The sequence below is a fragment of the Cebus imitator genome, unplaced genomic scaffold (genome assembly GCF_001604975.1).
Source record: "Cebus imitator isolate Cc_AM_T3 unplaced genomic scaffold, Cebus_imitator-1.0 Scaffold115, whole genome shotgun sequence".
Lineage (NCBI taxonomy): Eukaryota > Metazoa > Chordata > Mammalia > Primates > Cebidae > Cebus > Cebus imitator.
The window spans coordinates 4,189,069-4,207,750 of NW_016107430.1; the positions used below are offsets into that span (position 1 = coordinate 4,189,069).

The 18,682-nt window shown below is 46.5% G+C and overlaps 1 long non-coding RNA gene and 1 pseudogene across 1 annotated transcript; both read left to right on the forward strand.

The window, feature by feature from the left end:
- Positions 1–1,456: 1,456 nt before the first annotated feature.
- Positions 1,457–7,256, forward strand: LOC119472724. The gene is made up of 3 exons (XR_005201909.1): positions 1,457–1,537; positions 6,692–6,736; positions 7,238–7,256. It is a non-coding gene; the product is annotated as an uncharacterized LOC119472724 (long non-coding RNA).
- A 754-nt stretch (positions 7,257–8,010) lies between these two features.
- Positions 8,011–12,130, forward strand: LOC108311395 (annotated as a pseudogene).
- The last annotated feature ends 6,552 nt before the right edge of the window (positions 12,131–18,682 follow it).

An 18,682-nucleotide genomic window follows, 5' to 3' on the forward strand; every position in this document is an offset into this window, starting at 1 on the left:
AGTAGCTGGGATTACAGGCACGCGCCACCATGCCCAGCTAATGTTTTGTATTTTTAGTAGAGACGGGGTTTCACCATGTTGACCAGGATGGTCTCTATCTCTTGACCTCGTGATCCACCCGCCTCGGCCTCCCAAAGTGCTGGGATTACAGGCTTGAGCCACCGCACCCGGCCGCATTATTTCTTTCTTAACTGTTCGATAGAATTCATGGACTCTGAAGCTCTTGAACTGGTCTTCTTTGTCCTTTTGCTCTGCCTTCTGGGAAATTTCTTTAACTTCCTCTTCTGTTAAAGTTATCCCGGCCGGGCGTGGTGGCTTACGGCTGTAATCTCAGCACTTCGGGAGGACGAGGCTGTCGGATTACGAGGTTAGGAAATCGAGACCATCATGGCCAACATGGTGAAACCCCGTCTCTACTAAAATACAAAAAAAAAATTATCCAGGCATGGTGGCGGGTGCCTATAGTCCCAGCTTCCTGGGAGGCTGAGGCAGGAGAATTGCTTACACCCGGGAGGCAGAGGTTGCAGTGAGCCACGATTGTGCTACTGCCGAAAGAGCGAGACTCCATCTCAAAAAAAAAAAAGAGCTTCCAGCAAAGGGGCACTGGCCAAGGAAGCCCCTTGCAGGGAGAGAATGGCACTTACTCAGAAGAAACACTTTAACAAACCACCTGGGCTGGAGGGAGGCATGCAAGGGTGCTGCATAAGAAAATGTGGTGGTTAGGCCGGGCGCGGTGGCTCAAGCCTGTAATCCCAGCACTTTGGGAGGCGGAGGCGGGTGGATCACGAGGTCAAGAGATTGAGACCATCCCGGTCAACACGGTGAAACCCCGTCTCTACTAAAAATACAAAAAATTAGCTGGGCATGGTGGTGTGTGCCTGTAATCCCAGCTACTCAGGAGGCTGAGGCAGGAGAATTGCCTGAACCCAGGAGGTGGAGGTTGCGGTGAGCCGAGATCGCGCCATTGCACTCCAGGTAACATGTTACCCATGTTACTCCTGGGTAACATGAGTGAAACTCTGTCTCAAAAAAAAAAAAGAAAGAAAAAAAAGAAAAGGTGGTGGTTAACTGGAGCAGGGGTCCAAGAAAAACCACAGGAAAGAGCAAGACATGGAGAAGAGAGAAGTCCCCTCTGGGTCACCACCCCATCCTGGCAGGGGATGTGTGGGGAGAAAAGCCAGGTGGTGGGGGTGGGGGTGTGGCAAGAAATGGGTGGCAGGCTGAAAAGAAGTATGGAAGAATAAAAATGAAATTGTTTTCAGTAGATCCTCTTCCCCAGCTCTGCCTTGAAACTTTCAGTAAATTTCACATTATTCACTACTGTTGTGAGTGTAGTGAGCAGCCTCTTTCTGGGGAAACTTTAGGGTCACTGTGGTCTATTGATGTTGGGCAGAAAGCGAGAGAGAAAGGGGCTGGACACAGACGTGGTTGTAGCACTTTTGTTTCCCTGTGTATTCACAACACAGTCCTGGAAAATGGCAGAAGGAGCAGGCAGCGACAGCTGGAGAAGAGGAGGCTGGAGGCCAAGGTCCTCACGGTGCGTTACTGGCTCCGTGTGAATTTAGCGCTGCCTGGTTTCAAAGCTCATGAAGGAATGATTTGGACAGGCGTGTCCCTCCTCCTGCCCTGAACAGGGCTTTAGAACTGTTGGGGTTAGGGTCGGTGCCAAGAGCTGCTGGTTCCTGTTTCTCGTAGGAGCACAGCATGTGGCATGAATGGGCTTGAGTCCCAGCTCTGCCATTTATGAGGTGTGTGACCTTGGACACATTATTCAGAGTCTCTGTACCTTAATCTCATCTGCAAAAGCAAGGCAATAATAGTACCTTCTCTATAGGGTTACTAGGAGAAGCAAATGAAATTATATACATAAGAGCCTCAGCACAGGGCAACAAATGTTTATTGTGTTATTATTTGCTAACAACCCAGAACAGCCCCATGAACAGTTGTTCATGGCATTTTCAAAGGGGAATTTTGAAGAGGAACTTTTTACTTTCTACATGTGGTAAAACCCTGTCTCTACTAAAATACAAAAACTTAGCTGAACAGCTAAGTTTTAATGCCATGAACAGTCCCAAAGCTCAGCACTGCTATCCATCTTTTTAATTTTTCTTTCAAGATAGGGTTTTGCTCTGTTGCCCAGGCTGGAGCGTAGTGTTGCAAACACAGCTCACTGCAGTCTCAACTTCCTAGGTTCAAGTGACCCTCCGTCCTCAACTCCCCAAAGTAGCTGAGAACACAGGCACGTGTCACCACGCCTGGCTAATTTTTTAGTTTTACCTTTTTTGAGATGGAGTCTCACCATGTTGCCCAGGCTGGTCTCGAACTCCTGGGCTCAAGCAATTTTCCCACCTCTGCCTCCCAGTGTTGGGATTACAGGCGTGAGCCACTGCACCTGGCCTATCCATCTTTTTGATCCACAGAAAAGAGTTTAGGTCCTAGAGTAAAACAGACCCAGCTCCAATCCCACTTCCTGGCTGGGTCACCGCAGGAAAATTGTTTAACTTTTCTGTTAAAGAGGTGAATAACACTTTGCTAGCGGGATTGTTGGGAGGGTGAGCTAACACGAAAAGTGCCTGGCGAAGTCCTGTCCACTTGTTTGATCACAAGATGATCTGGTGATTCCCCTGCACTAGGCTACTTTACTATACATATATTCTCAACAGCTCTCAGGCCTCACAGGAACATCAGATTTTTCCTACATTCGGTTAAGTGTGGCTGGAATGAAACTCTGGGATTTGTTCCTGCTGTGTTATCTGGGAAGCCAGTTGGCCTTATCTTAGCATCTTGCTATGCGAGTTGACTGAACCCTCACTAGAGCTGTACAGTGTCAGGTCAGCAATGGGAGTTGCTCTGAGAACTTCTGGGAAACTTAAATTGGCTAACATGGAATAAACTTTTTTTTTTTTTGAGACGAAGTCTTGCTTTGTCACCAGGCTGGCGTGCAGTAGCACAATCTCAGCTCACTGCAACCTCCGTCTCCCAGGTTCAAGAGATTCCCCTGCCTCAGCCTCCCAAGTAGCTGGGACTACAGGTGTATCCCACCACACTCAGCTAAGTTTTTGGATTTTAGTAGAGACAGGGTTTTACCACGTGTAGAAAGTAAAAAGTTCCTCTTCAAAGTTTCCCTTCTTGTTAAAGAAGAATAATAATAAATGTTAGAAATAATAGTTTCTTTTAAAGACTAACTTTCTTCAAAGCCTTCTTGCATTTTGCTAGTAAGTCTTTGTTAAGCCCTGTCCTATGTAGCTGTTAGATGTAAGGGAATAAGTGCATTCCATGTCCTTGTACTTTAACCAAGATATTTGTGCTGGGTGTGCTCACAGGCATGTAGCACATTCTAAGTCCTTTCCCAAGCAACTTCCTCTCCCTTCCTTATTTGGACTTCCTCTTTTCCTTTGTTCTCTGTTGCCTTTACCTATTTAGAAAAGTTATAAGTTGTTAGCCAGTTGGAGTCAGTTTAGATTGTGAGGTCTGTCTCCAACCAACGAAGACTGAACGCCACAGTAAAGACTCAATGCGTAAGGAATAAATACGACTGCCTGTCGTTTGTTCATTGTATTCTCATGGCAAGATGGCTAACGGGAGCACACTTTCTGCAGAAAGTAAAATTGCCTTGCTGAGAAAACTTTTTGTCTGAGTGCTAATTTTTCCTTGTAGTACCTAGGAACAAGCGTTCTGTCTCTAACACCATGTTGGCCAGGATGGTCTCAATCTCCTGACCTTGTTATCTGCCTGCCTCAGCCTCTCAGAGTGCTGGGATTACAGGTGTGAGCCACCACACCCAGCCAATGCTTTTTAAATCACTGCAATTTTTCAAGAACCATTTGACCCATTACCTCTGAAAAATCTCTTCTCATGGATGTATCAAAGGCATCACAAACTCAATATTGCTAAAAAATAAAAGCTTAACTATTTTTTCTTACTGTGCCCTCCAATCTGTTCCTTTTCTTTTCATCCCCAGTGTAACAAATGACTCTACTCAGGTGCCCAAGTCCCAAACCTGGGACTCTCCTTTGATGCCCCTCCCCTCACCCCTGCATTTGACCAGTTGCCAAGTCCTGTTGATTTTACCTTGTTAGTCTCGAAGTTTGTCTGCCCCCTTCCCTGGGCTCCTTCCTTGGTTGTGGGTGGCCTCAGATCTCCCCTGGATCCCCTGACACACTCAGAGCCCATGACTCCACCTCTAGCCTGTCCTCCCAGCCTTGCTCTACACTGAAGCTACAGGATCTTTCTGAAATGAATCCATTCACATTGCCCTCCTTCAGACACACATGTAGCTCCCAGAACTTTCAGGATCACATCTAAACCCTTTTCTTGGCTGACAAAGGTCTTTCTCACCTGCACCTGCCACCTCCAGGCTTGATTTCTGCTGACTCCCGAAGGCACAGCACTTAAGGACCACAATATTTTTAGGGACCTATGAACATGTTTTAATTTTTTTACAATCAGAAAGAAAAGCAATGGACTTTTAAATCATAAAAATGTTTTGTTATTTTGTTTTGTTTTTTGAGATGGAGTCTCGCTCTGTCACTGGGCTGGAGTGCAATGGTGCGGCCTCAGCTCACTGCACCCTCCACCACCTGGGTTCAAGTGATTCTCCTGCCTCAGCCTCCTGAGTAGCTGGGCTTACAGTTACCCACCACCACGTCCAGCTTATTTTCGTACTTTTAGTAGAGACGGGGTTTCACCATGTTGGCCAGGCAGTTCTTGAAACACCTGACCTCGTGATCGGCCTGCCTCGGCCTCCCAAAATGCTGGTATTACAGGTGTGAGCCACCTCGCTCAGCAAGTGTTTTAATATATAATAGTAGTGTATATGTTTATACCAACACTGCCATAAAATATGCACTTTAATATATTTGTTTAATGGAGGGAGGGGCCATCAAAGTAAAATGCTTAGGGACCTTGAAAGCTGTAATGTAGCCCTCTTGTTTACAGTTCCAAAGTCCCCCCTCTCCGGGCTAACTCTTCCTTATCAGTCCAGCTCTTAGTTAATAAATCCTGCCCTGCAGGAAGTCTTTTCTTTTTCTTTTCTTTCTTTTATTTTTATTTATTTATTTATTTATTTTTTTGAGACAGGGTCTGTCACCCAGGTTGGAGTGCAGTCATGGCTCACTGCAGCCTTGACCTCCCAGGGTCAAGCAATCCTCTCACCTCAGCCTCCCAAATAGCTGGGACCACAGGTGTGCACCACCATATTTGGCTAATTTTTAAAGTCTGTAAAGACAGGATCTCACTGTGTTGCCCAGACTGGTCTTGAACTCCTGGACTCAAGCAGTCCTCCTGCCTTGGCCTTCCAAAAGGCTGAGATTACAGGCATGAACCACTGCACTTGGGCCCAGGAACTCTTTTCTAACCCTAAAACTAAACAAAGTATGGTTCTGACTGCTCCGGGGCACCTGCTTTTGTCTATACCACAGCACAGACAGCCAAGAATGGTGTTTGCCCTGTTTTCTAGAAACTCCTTGACAGTAGGCTTATGTCTGGTTCATCCATGTAGCCCCAGGATCTGGCATATAGTAAGCACTCCACAAATAACTATTGAAGGAATACAGTTCTGTTTGCACAGAAGTTTAAAATAGATAAAAACCTTCAGGAGGGCAACCATTTTGAAATTCTTGAAATGCTTGCATTCTTTTCAATTTCACTCCCAAGGCGAGGTCACATAGCAGACAGAGAGGCAGACAGCCTAGGTTGGAATCTCATCTCTGCCAGTTACAGCTGCATGACCTTGAGTAAATTACTCAACATCCTCATGCCTCAATTTCCACGTCTGTAATGTAGGGATAATAACAGTTCCTAAGCTCATAGGATACTAGAAAAATTAAGTTAATATTTGGAAAGTGCTTGTAACAATCAATGCCTGGATTAGTCTGTTTTCACACTGCTGACAAAGACATACCCAAGACTGGGCATTTTACAAAGGAAAAGAGGGTCAATGAACTCACAGTGCCACATGCCTTAGAGGCCCCACAATCATGGTGGAAGGAGAAAGGCACATCCCACATGGCAGCAGACAAGAGAGAACTGGGACCCAAGCGAAAGGGGAAATGCCTTATAAAAACATCAGATGTTGTGAGACTTATTCACTACCACAAGAACAGTGTCAAGGGAGCCGCCCCCATGATTCAATTACCTCCCACTGAGTTTCTCCCACAACACTTAGGAATTATGGGAGCTACAATTCAAGATGAGATTTGGGTGGGGACACAGCCAAACCATTATCAATGCCTAATACATTGTAACCTATCTTAAGGAACTATTGAATGAAAGATGAAGATGCTGCTTTTGTTTTGTGGCAGAGTTCTAGCTCCAAATGTTCCAATGCGTATTTTCTCTGTGACCCAGGCTGGAGTGTGGTGGCTAGAAAACGGCTTAGAGCAGCACCAACCTCCTGGGTTCAGGCGATCCTTCCACCTCAGCCTCCCAAGTAGCTGAGACTACTGGTGCATGCCACCATGCCTGGCTGGTTTTTTAATATTTTGTAGAGATGGGGTCTCACTGTGTTGCCTAGGCTGGTCTCGACCTCCTGGGCTCAAGGAATCCATCTGCCCTGACCTCCCAAAGCGTTGAGATTAGAGGCAGGAGCCACCGTGTCCAACTCACAATGAGTATTTTTGATGTATTCCTCTCCTTCTCTTGTTCATTCACCGCACCCTAAGGTTTGGTTTGAGTTCCTCTTTCCTTACAGCTCTGTAAAAGCAGTTTCTGGACTGAGACACAGCAGATCTCCAAGGTGAGAAGCACCCGGGCTGAGGGTGGGGTGGGGGAGGGGCAGGACAACAGAGGAAGAGGAGAATGAGGAGGAGGAATCCAGAGGCCTCAAGATGGACTCTAGAGAGGCACCTTCCATTTGGAGGATGGGGCAGGGAGTCAAGGCAGACAGCTTCCCATTGTCCCATTGTCTGTAAACAGCTCCCTGTAACTATCCTGGGACCACAACACTTGTAAGGCCCCCTAGACAGATGTGTTAGGATTTAGCCTGAGGGAAGCTCTCCCTCCTCATAAGGTGAACCAGGAAATAATCATGTGGGAATTTCTCTTTGAGTCATAACAGCTCTGGACAAAGCACAACCATCATAATTACAGGGCTATTTGTTAAAGTGTTAGCTATTACAGTGAAAAATGCAAACAAGTTAATGTCTAATAATATGGGATCAGTTAAGCAAATGATGGTATTTTCTTTCTTTCTTCCTTTTTCCTTTCTCTTTCTTTCTTGTTTTTTTTCTTGAGGCAGGGTCTCTGTCTGCCAGGCTGGAGTGCAGTGGTATGATTTTGGCTCATTGCAACCTCTACCTCCCAGGCTCAGGTGATCCTCCAACCTCAGTCTCCCCAGTAGATGGGACTACAGGCACCCCATCACACCCAGCTAATTTTTTTTTTTTTTTTTTGGTAGCAACGGGGTTTTGCCATGTTGCTCAGGCTGGTTGGTAATCTGTATTCTTTCTTCCCTTCCATTTCTTTCCCCTCTCCTCCGCTCCCCCCTCCCCCGTCTCCCCTCCCCTTTCTTTCCTTCTCCTTCCTTCCTTCCCTCCTTCCTTTCCTTCTTCCTTTCCTTCTTCCCTTCTTTCTTTCTTCATTCAAACTAGATCAGAATGTAAATCTGTATTCTTTCAATGCAATGAACTAAAATATGAGTCTAACCATTTTTTTAAGGTCTGTGAGCCCTTCAGGTGAATCATTGAACCAGAGGGTGGTCTTAGGGCCCTGGGACACCTTGTTTCCTAGTTTTGGAAAGCCTCTTGATCTCTCTCTCTCTTTTTTTTTTTTTTTTTTTGTTTCCATCCTCACCCCACTCTCAGCCCTCCCCACCAATGTGAAAGAGCACGTACCTGGACATGCTCTATCAGGAGAGAAAAGTATAGATGCATAGATGAACTAAGCTGTTCTGCACAGCAGAAGTGCCAGGAATCTGGTCTTTCTGGTTGGTCAGAAAGACTGTTTTAGGGCCCTGACGTGTGTAGCAAAGTGGAGAAGGACCTGGTTAGAGGTGGAAGGGAGAAGACCAAGATGGCAGAAGGCCAGGACCTTGGACTCAGAAGTCCACCAGACATCTCCATGGCTGGCAGCAATGGCCAGTGCTGAACCTTATGTCATCTCCCACCTTCTGCTTGGCTGGGCTCACCATCTTGATCCCGAACTCCAGTACAGAACAATCTGTTCCCAGGCCGGGCTTGGTGGCTCACGCCTGTAATCCCAGCACTTTGGGAGGCCGAGGCAGGTGGATCATGAGGTTAAGAGATCGAGACCATCCTGGTTAACACGGTGAAACCCCGTCTCTACTAAAAATACAAAAAATTAGCCGGGCGTGGTGGCGCGCACCTGTAGCCCCAGCTACTTGGGAGGCTGAGGCAGGAGAACCACTTGAACCCAGGAGGTGGAGGTTGTAGTGAGCCAAGATCACGCCACTGCACTCTAGCTGGGCGACACAGCGACACTCAAAAAACAAACAATAAAAAGAAGAAGAAGAAGAATCTGTTATCCACTTAGTGCTTGGTGACTTTTGGGGACAAAGGAGGAGATAGATGGAGACAAAGTAGAGGGTGCAGGGACAAAACAGAGAAGAGAGCAGACAGACCTGTTAGGAAATGGATGTGGGAATTCAGCTGAATCAGGGACTGGAAAATTACCAGAAGAAGACTTGATGTCCCTCAGCATGTGGCATGGGACCAAGACATTTTATTTGGCTGTCAAAGAATAGGCAACCACAGAAAGTTGAAGGACTTGGGAGCATATATATTCCTGCATCGAGATTAATTAAAACTGCCCTGGAGGAATATATCTGAAGGCAAATAGTGGCTATCTCTAAATGTGGGGTAACATAATTTTATTTTTTAATTTAATCTATACAGTCTAATCTTTTCTGCCATGACAACGTAAGGCTCTTGCAGTAAAGAAAAATAACTGTTGGCCAGGTGCGATGGCTCATGCCTGTAATTCCAGCAATTTGGGAGGTAAGGCAGGAGGATCATTTGAGTCAGGGGTTCAAGACCAGCCTGGGCAGCATAGTGAGACCTGGCCTCTACATAAAATTTTAAAAAGTAGCCAAATAGGGTGGTGCATGCCTGTGGTTCCAGCTACTTGGGAGCCTGAGGTGGGAGAATCACTTGAGCCCAAGAGACTGAGATTGCAGTGTCATTGCACTCCAGCCCAGGTAACAGAGTGAGATCCTGTAAAAAAAATAAATAAATAAATAAATAAATAAAAGAAAAGAAAAGAAAAGAAAGAAAGAAAAGAAAAGAAAAAGAAAAAGGAAAATATCTGTTAAAGGTAAAATTGATATTCTTGGCCATGTGGCTCATGTCTGTAATCCTGGTACTTTGAAAGCCTGAGGTAGGTGAATCACTTGAGCCCAGGAGTTCAAGATAAGCCTGGGCAGCATGGTGAAATTGTGAAATGCTTCTCTACAAAAAACACAAAATTAGCCAGGCATGGTTGCAGGCACCTGTAGTCCCAGCTGTGAGGGAGGCTGAGGTGGGATGATTGCTTGAGCCTAGAAGGCAGAAAGGTGAGCTGGGATGGCACCACTGCACTCCAACCTGGGCAACAAAGAGAAACCCTGTCTCAAAAACAAAACAAAACAAAACAAAAGTTAAAGCCCAGGTGCAGTGGCTCACACCTGTAATCCCAGCACTTTGGGAGGCCCAGGAGGGTGGATCATCTGAAGTCGGGAGTTTGAGACCAGCCTGACCAACATGGAAAAACTCCATCTCTACTAAAAATACAAAATTAGCTGGTGGTGCATGCCTGTAATCCCAGCTACTCAGGAGGCTGAGGCAGGAGAATCTCTTGAGCCTGGGAGGCTGAGGTTGCAGTGAGGCGCCATTGCACTCCAGCCCGGGCAACAAGAGCGAAACTCTGTCTCAAAACAACAAAATACTTTTTAAAAAACCCTGATAGTCTTAGCTAGAAAATTCAAACTACAGATTCAGTAGTCCCCCCTTATCCACGATTTCAGTTACCTGCGGTCAACTGTAGTCCAAAAATATTAAATCAGGCTGGGCACAGTGGCTCATGCCTGTAATCCTAGCATTTTGGGAGGCTGAGGCAGATGGATCCCAAGGTCGGGAGTTGAAGACTAGCCTGGCCGAGATGGTGAAACCCTGTCTCTACTAAAAATGCAAAAAATTAACCGCGCGTGGTGGCAGGAGCCTGTAATCCCAGCTACTCGGGAGGCTCAGGCAAGAGAATGGCTTGAACCTGGGAGGCGGAAATTGCAGTGAGCCGGGATTGCACCACTGCACTCCAGCCTGGGCGACAGAGCGAGACTCCGTCTTAAAAAAACAAACAAACAACAAAAAAAATTAAATGGAAATTTCCAGAAATAATTCATGTTTTCAGTTGCTTGCCATTCCGAGTGGCAGGAGGAAATCTCACGCCGTCTTGCTTCATCCGTCTCCGCTTGCGAATCCTCCGTGTGTCCAGTATGTGCACTGCAGATGCCACTTGTCCACCAGTCGCTTAGCAGCTGTTGGTTATCAGACCAATCCATGGGATCAGTGCTTGTGTTCAAGTAACCCTCATTCGACTCAATTGTCCCATTTATTATTTGTTATCTTTGTTCATCACTTACTGAGCCTATTTTGTAAATTAAACTTGATCATAGATAGGTCGGTAGGAAAAACCATAGTATATAAAAGGTTTGGGCGTCGGCTGGTGAGGGCGCAGCAAACCGCCGGCGGCTAGTGCGGCGCGGGGGGCGGGCGGCGCGGAGCGGTTGGCGGTGACCTTGGAGGAGGCGTCCCGGCGCCCGGGACGGTACTTCTGCCACCACTGCTCCGTGGAGATCGTCCCGCGCCTGCCGGATTATATCTGCCCGGGATGCGAGTTTGGTTTTATCGAGGAGCTTCCGGAAGAGACCAGGAGCACAGAAAACGCTTCTGCCCCCTCGCAGTCCCCACGGACCAGAGCCTGCCGCCGCTGGAGAACCTGGACCAGCACCTGTGCACGCGGCCGCAGGACTCCGAGCAGTTTGCTTTGGGCATCTTTGACGACTGCATGGAGATCCCCACGTTCTCTCCTGGGGCACAGGCTGACGACGGCCGGGACCCTGAGAGCCGGCGGGAGGGAGAGCATCAGTCCCCGCCCCGCCCCGCCCCGCCCCGCCCCGCCCAGCGCCTGGCAGCCCCGCGCCGGCCTCACCAAGCCGGCCACCATCCCCCGCCTGGGTCCTGGGGGAGTCCAGTACCCAACCCTACGGACCCCGCCTGGGGAGCCAACGGCCTGGACGCCATCACGCAGCTTGAAAGCACGGGCCCCCCACCGGCAGATAAAGAGAAAATCCAGGCCCTCCCCACCGTCCCCGTCACCGAGGAGCACGTGCGCTCCGGACTCCAGTGCCCCGTGTGCAAGGACGACTACCGGCTGCGCGAGCGCGTGCGCCAGCTGCCCTGCAGTCACCTGTTCCACGGCGGCTGCGTCGTGTCCTGGCTGGAGCAGCGCGACAGCTGCCCTGTCTGCCGAAACAGCCTCACCGGACAGAACACGGCCACGAACCCCCTGGGCCTGGCTGGGATGAGCTTCTCCTCCGCATCGTCCTCCTCCTGCAACTCGCCCAGCAACTAGGCAACTAGAACACCACAAGTAACTCCTGAGCCCGCGTGGGCCGGCACTCGTGGCAGGCAGGACCCGTGGAACAGGCGGGGGCCTGCAGCACTCACCAGCCAGGATGTGAGCGGCTCAACCCTCTGATGTGCAAGGTTCACGGCCAACAAGAGAAACAATCCTCCAAATTGCTTTGACATGACTGAAGCCATACTTATTTTTAATAGCTTTATACAGCTTTAGCAGCTTTAACAATATCTTTATACAGCCCACTGGCCCACTGGCTCCAGAAAGTATGAGCCACATGGTCCCCTCTGGGGCGTCCCCCAACCCCCTCCCACCTTTGTCTAACCTCACCCTCTAAACGTTCAGCAGTGGAAAGATTTTTATAATTTTAAATTATTATTGTTTTGAAATAAATGGATGTTTTAGCTCACATGGCAGCCATACATGATCTGTGGCAAGACGGGGCACAGCTGCTCCACAGACTGCCAGCGCCACCAGGACAGGCCACGTGGGCCCCCAGCCACCCCCTCTGGCTGCCTGCACCACCCGGAGTTCGGGGCTCGGAACCATGAGGATGACCAGCAAAATTCAAGAACAAAACCTCTTGGAGAGAGATCCAAGATGGCTGATCACTAGCAGCTCGGGATTGTAGCTCCCAGTGAAAGCGCAGAGAACGAGAGGACGCCACACTTTGAGATGAATTTTTGTTGCCCAGGCACCAGGAGATTCCCAGCGGAGGAGCCCCACAGCATCGCCAGCCCGCTTGGTGCTGCGGTTCTTGGTGCAGAGTCAGAAAAGCACCATCAATCTTAACGCTGCTGTTTTGGCCGTTGCAGTGGGTTGCTCAGATTTTAGCGCTGGGAATCAACAAGTTGGACGTTCACTCAGAAACCCAATTATAAAGACGATAATTATAAAGACCACAGATGGATAAATCTATAAAGAAGGGAAGAAACCAGCCTAAAAAGGCTGAGAATACCCAAAATCAGAACACCTCTCCCTCTACAGGGGATCACAGTTCCTCATCAGCAACAGAACAAGGCCTGATGGAGAAAGACTGTGTTCCATTAACAGAAGCAGGCTTCAAAAGGTGAATGATAAGAAACTTCTGGGAATTAAAAGAACTTGTTCTAACCCAATGCAAAGAAACTAAGAACTTTGAAAAAAGGTTTGACGAAATGTTAACAAGAATACACAATTTAGAGAGGAATATAAGTGAATTGATGGAGCTGAAAAACACAACACGGCACGTCTCGAAGTATGCACAAGTTTTAACAGCCGAATTGATCAAGCAGAAGAAAAGATATCAGAGGTCGAAGACCAACTTAATGAAATAAAACGATAAGACAAGATTAGAGAAAAAAGAATGAAAAAGAACAAGCAAAGTCTCCAAGAAATATGGGACTATGTGAAAAGACCTAATCTACGTTTGATAGGTGTACCTGAATGTGACGAAGAGAATCCATCCAAGCTGGAAAATACGCTTCAGGATATTGTTCAGGAAAACTTGTCCAACCTAACAAGGCAGGACAATATTCAACTCCAGGTAATACAGAGAACACCAAAAAGATATTCCTCAAGAAGACCAACCTCAAGGCACATAATCGCCAGATTCACCAGGGTTGAAATGAAGGAGAAAATACTGAGGGCAGCCAGAGAGAAAGGTCGAGTTACCCATAAAGGGAAGCCTATCAGACTCACAGCAGATCTCTCAGCAGAAACCCTACAAGCTAGAAGAGAGTGGGGGCCAATATTCAACATCCTTAAAGAAAAGAACTTTCAACCCAGAATTTTACATCCAGCCAAACTAAGCTTCATAAGTGAAGGAAAAATAAAATCTTTTGTGAACAAGCAAGCACTCAGAGATTTCATCACCACCAGGCCTGCTTTACAAGAGAAGAACCACTATACATAGAAAGGAATAACCAGTATCAGCCTTTCTAAAAAATACTGAAAAGTAAAGAGCATCAACATAATCAAGAATTTATATCAACTAATGGGCAAAACAGCCAGCTAACATTAAATGGCAGTATTAACTCACATATATTATTATTAATTCTAAATTTAAATAGACTAAATCCCCCAATCCAAAGACACAGACAGGCAAAAAAAAGCCAAAACCCATTGGTATGCTGCATCCAGATCCATCTCACATACAAGGATACACAAGACTCAAAACAAAGGGATGGAGAAAGATTTACCAACCAAATGGAGAGCAAAAATAAATAAATAAATAAAAAGCAGTAGTTGCAATTTTTGCCTCTGGTAAAATAGACTTTAAAGCAACAAAGATCAAAAGAAGCAAAGAAGGATATTATGTAATGATAAAAGGATCAATGCAACAAGAAGAGCTAAAGATCCTAAATATATACGCACCCAATACAGGAATACCCAGATATATAAGACTTATAAAGAGACTTAGACTCCCACACAATAATATTGGGAGACTTCAACATCAATATTAGACAGATCAATGAGACAGAAAATTAACATCGATATCCAGGATTTGAACTCAGATCCGGAGCAAGTAAACTTAATTAACATTTATAGAACTCTCCACTTTAAATACACAAAATATACACTCTTATCAGTACCACATCACACCTATTTACAGGTTTAAATGAAATATTGGTTGGCTGCTTGTTTGTTATTTTCTTTCCTCATGTTATTTTTCATGTCTCATACCCATTTTTAGACTGCATTCTAGCCTGGGCAATAAAGCAACACCCCCGTTCTCTCTCCCTCTTCCTCTTCCTCTTTCTTCCTCTCCTTCATTCTTTTTTTTTATTCTTTTTTTTCTTTCTTTCTCTCTTTCTTCTTTATTCTTTTTTTTTCTTAAAAAAAAACCTCTCTAACAGAGTTTTTTAAAGGAAAAAATATATGTATCTTGAAAGCTATATAAAATATACTACTTACAAAGAGAATGAGAGAGAAAAAAAAGGGTTTGGTACTATGTGCGATTTTAGGCACCCACTGGGGGTCTTGGAACTCGTGCCGCATGGGTAAGGGGGAGTTACTGAATTTACTGTATTTATCTAGTCTGTATTATGGTCAGCACTGGGAATGACTCTGGATGAACAAAAGGAATAAGACCTCTGCACTCAAAAAAACTACAACAAATAGAGGGAAACCTCCACCAACCAGTAAGCCTGTGGTGACCAACTGGGATGTATGCAAAGAAAGAAATGACGTGGTGCTGTGGTTGTGAATAATAGAAAGAAGCTGTGTGCGATGGAACCTATTTCAGAGGATGCTTAATGAAGGCTTCCCTGTGGAGGTGATGTTTAGGCTCAGACCTCACAGAGAAAAAGGAGCCTGCAATGCAGAGTGGGTAGAAGAGAGCTCCAGACACAGAGAATGCCTATGGGTTGGATCTAAGATAAGAGAGAAATTGACTCCTGGAAGGGCATGTTTGGGGAATGCACGTCGGATTGTGGCGAGGGACTGGGGGTAGCTTGCGCAGAGCCTTAGAAATCTTGATAAAGAGTATAGTCTTTATTCTAAATGCATGGGGAATTGTGGAAGTTCATAATCGTTTGCGTTTTAAAAAGAGCTGCCTGGCTGCAGCATGGAGAATAAACTGGAGGAGAGCAAGTGAGGAGGCTCGTGAAAGAGAAGAAGTGGGGGTGCCACCAGTGATGATAGAAAGGGGTGAGTGGATTTAGGCCATTTTGAAGGAAAACAAATAGACGAGACATGATGTTGGATTGGTGGTAGGGATAAGAGCGATGTATCACTGATGGCTTCCTGTTTTCTGGTTTGCAATTATCTCTCGAGGTGACTGACTGTAGAAGAAACAGGTTTTGACCTGTTAAATTTCAGATGTCTGGGTTTATTAAAGGTGTGGCATTCAGCAGTGGCTCAGCCCTCTGATGTGATAAGGTTCAGTGCCAACAACAGAAACAATCCTCCAGATTGCTTTGGCATGACTGAAGCCATACTTATTTTTAATGGCTTTATACAGCTTTAGCTCCTTACTTACAGAACTGCTAAGGACCTCAAAGAGTAATGAAGGCTGGGCATGGTGGCTCACACCTGTAATCACAGCACTTAGCACTGAGGCAGGAGGATCACTTGAGCCCAAGAGTTCAAGACCAGCCTGGGTAATATAATGAGGACCCGTCTCTATGAAAATGAAAATAAAATAAAAATTAGTCAGCTGTGGTGATGTTTGCCTGTGGTTCCAGCTACTTGGGAGGCTGAGGTGGGAGAATTGTCTGAGCCCAGGAGTTTGAGGCCACAGTGAGCTGTGATCATGCCACTGTACTCTAGCCTGGGTGCTGAGTGACAGAGTGAGACTCCGTCTCAACACACACACACACACACACACACACACACACACGAGTATTGTGTAATTTTGTAATTTTGAGTTGTACTTTATTTTGTTTTATAAGTGACAATATGCACTACAGTGGTATTTGGTAGTTTGAGTTTTCATAAAGGTAAAGGGTATAATCCTCACAAATGTCAAAGGTCTACTATAGATTTAATAGGCAATTATTGAACTAATTGCCAGTAACATTTCATGGAAAATGTAAAGGGGCTGGTTGGTGTGTAGTCTTTGGATAGATAACAGTTCTCCTGGCCCAGAATGGTGGCTCATGCCTGTAATCCCAACACTTTGGAAGGCCGAGGCGGGTGGATCACTTGAGGTCAGGAATTCAAGACCAGCCTGGCCAACCTGGTGACACCCCCCAGCCATCTCTACTAAAAATACAAAAATTAGCCGGGCGTGGTGTCCCACATCAGTAATCTCAGCTACTTAGAAGGCTGAGGCACAAGAATCGCTTGAACCCAGGAGGTAGAGGTTGCAGTGAGCCAAGATTGTGCCACTGCACTCCAGCCTGGGTGACAGAGGGAGACACTGTCTCAAAAAAACAAACAAAAAATGTTCTCCTTTAACTAGTACTTACCAGAAGCTGGGCACTCTGTTTTACACTATAAATACCCCATTTCATCTCTTACATTATTTGTCATCCATTCCACACATGAGAAAATCAAGGCTCAGAAAAGTTATTTGCCCAGGGTTGCAGAGTTAGCAAGAGGCAGTCTGTATTTGGACTCAGTTCGGGGCTGGCTACAAAGCTTGAGCCTTTATTCATTTGTTTGTTAGAGGCAGGCTCTCACTCTGTGACCCAGGCTGGAGTACAGGTACGATCGTGGCTCGCTGCAGCCTAGACCTCCTAGGCTCAGGTGATTCTCCTGCCTCAGTCTCCCGATAGGACTATAGACATGCACCACCATGCCTGGCTGTGTGTGTGTGTGTGTGTGTGTGTGTGTGGCAGAGACAGGGTCTCACTATATTGGCCAGGCCAGTCTTGAACTCCTGAGCTCAAGCGATCCACCCGCCTTGGCCTCCCAAAGTGCTGGGATTGCAGGTGAGAACTTCTGCACCTGGCTGAAAGCTTGAGTTTTTGTGTAGTAGGTATTTCATTACAGAATGGATTCTCTGGAAGCAGAAGCTATGGTAGGGATGGAAAATATTGGGGAGCAACATCCATGAAAGGAGACCTGTCAAAGTCTTTGCCAGCCAAACATGAAGCTCTGAAGCAAAAACTACTCATTGGAGGGGTCCAGCAATGAGCAGAGATGGCTAGGCCCTTGTTCCACCCCCTTGTCCAGTCATTGGCTAGGGAGAATGTCCCAAGAAGAGCTTGATCTGAGCTGGAAAGCTGAGCTGGACTTGAAGGTTGTCAATGAACTGAACTCCTCGGAGCCAGGCAATGAGTCCACCCTTAAATGGGGATCTGAACAGTGCATCTCCTTGTCTGCCACATGCTTTAAAAATTGCCAGCACTCTTTTCACCCAAGAAAGGGCACTGCATTAGTTGGCTGGGTGCAGTGGCTCACACCTGTAATCCCAGCACTTTGGGAGACTGAGGCAAGCGAATCACGAGGTCAGGAGATTGAGACCATCTTGACTAACACAGTGAAACCCTGTCTCTACTAAAAAATGCAAAAAATTAGCTGGGCGTGGTGGCACGCGCATGTAGTCCCAGTTACTCAGGAGGCAGAGGCAAGAGAATCGCTTGAACTCGGGAGGCAGAAGTTGCAGTGAGCCCAGATAGCATCACTATACTCCATCCTGGGTGACAGAGTGAGACTCCGTCTCAAAAAATAAAAGGTACGGCACTGGTACTTTTTTACTGTATTACTATGTAACTAGTTGCCACAAAATGTAGTTGTGGAAAACAACAAACATTTGTTATCTCACAGTTTCTGTGGGTCAGGAATCCAGGCATGGCTTAGCTGGGTGCCTCTGGCTGAAGGTATTTCCTGAGGTTGCAGTCAAGCCGTGAGCCTAGACCACAGCCTCATCCAAAGGCTCAGCTGGATGGAGAATCCACTCCCAAGCTCACATTCGTGGTTGTCTACAGGACTCAGTCCCCTCATCACTTGAGCCTCCCTGCAGGGCTGCCTCAGGACATGGCAGCTGGCTTCCTCCAGTGTGAGCAATCCAAGAGACCTCAATGAGAAACAGGACCCAAAATAAAAGCCATGGTCTTTTATAATTTTGGAAGTGACATTCCATCCCTTCTGCTGCATCCTATTTCTTAGGAGTGAGTGAATATATCCAGTGTACAGTCAAGGGATGTACAAATACAAGAATACCAGGCGGTGAGACTCCTTGGCGGCCATCTGAGAGGCTGCCTCCCACAGGCAGGCACGTATTCAAATAAATAACACCATGGCAATAAGAAGATTGGCTCTCATGTATTGAGCAGTTGCTATAAATCGGGGGTGGCATCAAGTCCTTACATACATGATCTCACCATGTCTCCTGCGTTCACTCAGGATTCATCAGGCACCAGGCACTGCGAGTTCTTGAGAACAGAATGGCAAATGAGGAACACTTCCTGCTCTTGAGGTGCTCATGTCTACAGGAATAATCCGTTCTGATTTTACAAAGGAGAACAAGAGAGGTCACACAGTTAGTAAGTGACTGAGCTAGGAGGCCCAAGCTGCTCAGTGTGTCTTTGAGGCCAGAAATGTTTGTGAAGACAGCATACTCGGGAATCTACCATCCCGGCAAACATCAGGAAGCACCAAAAAGGCCTTTTTCATGCCTTGTCCAAGAACAATTGTGAGGAAGAAACAAGTCACAATTTCATTCCCTTTTATTTATTTATTT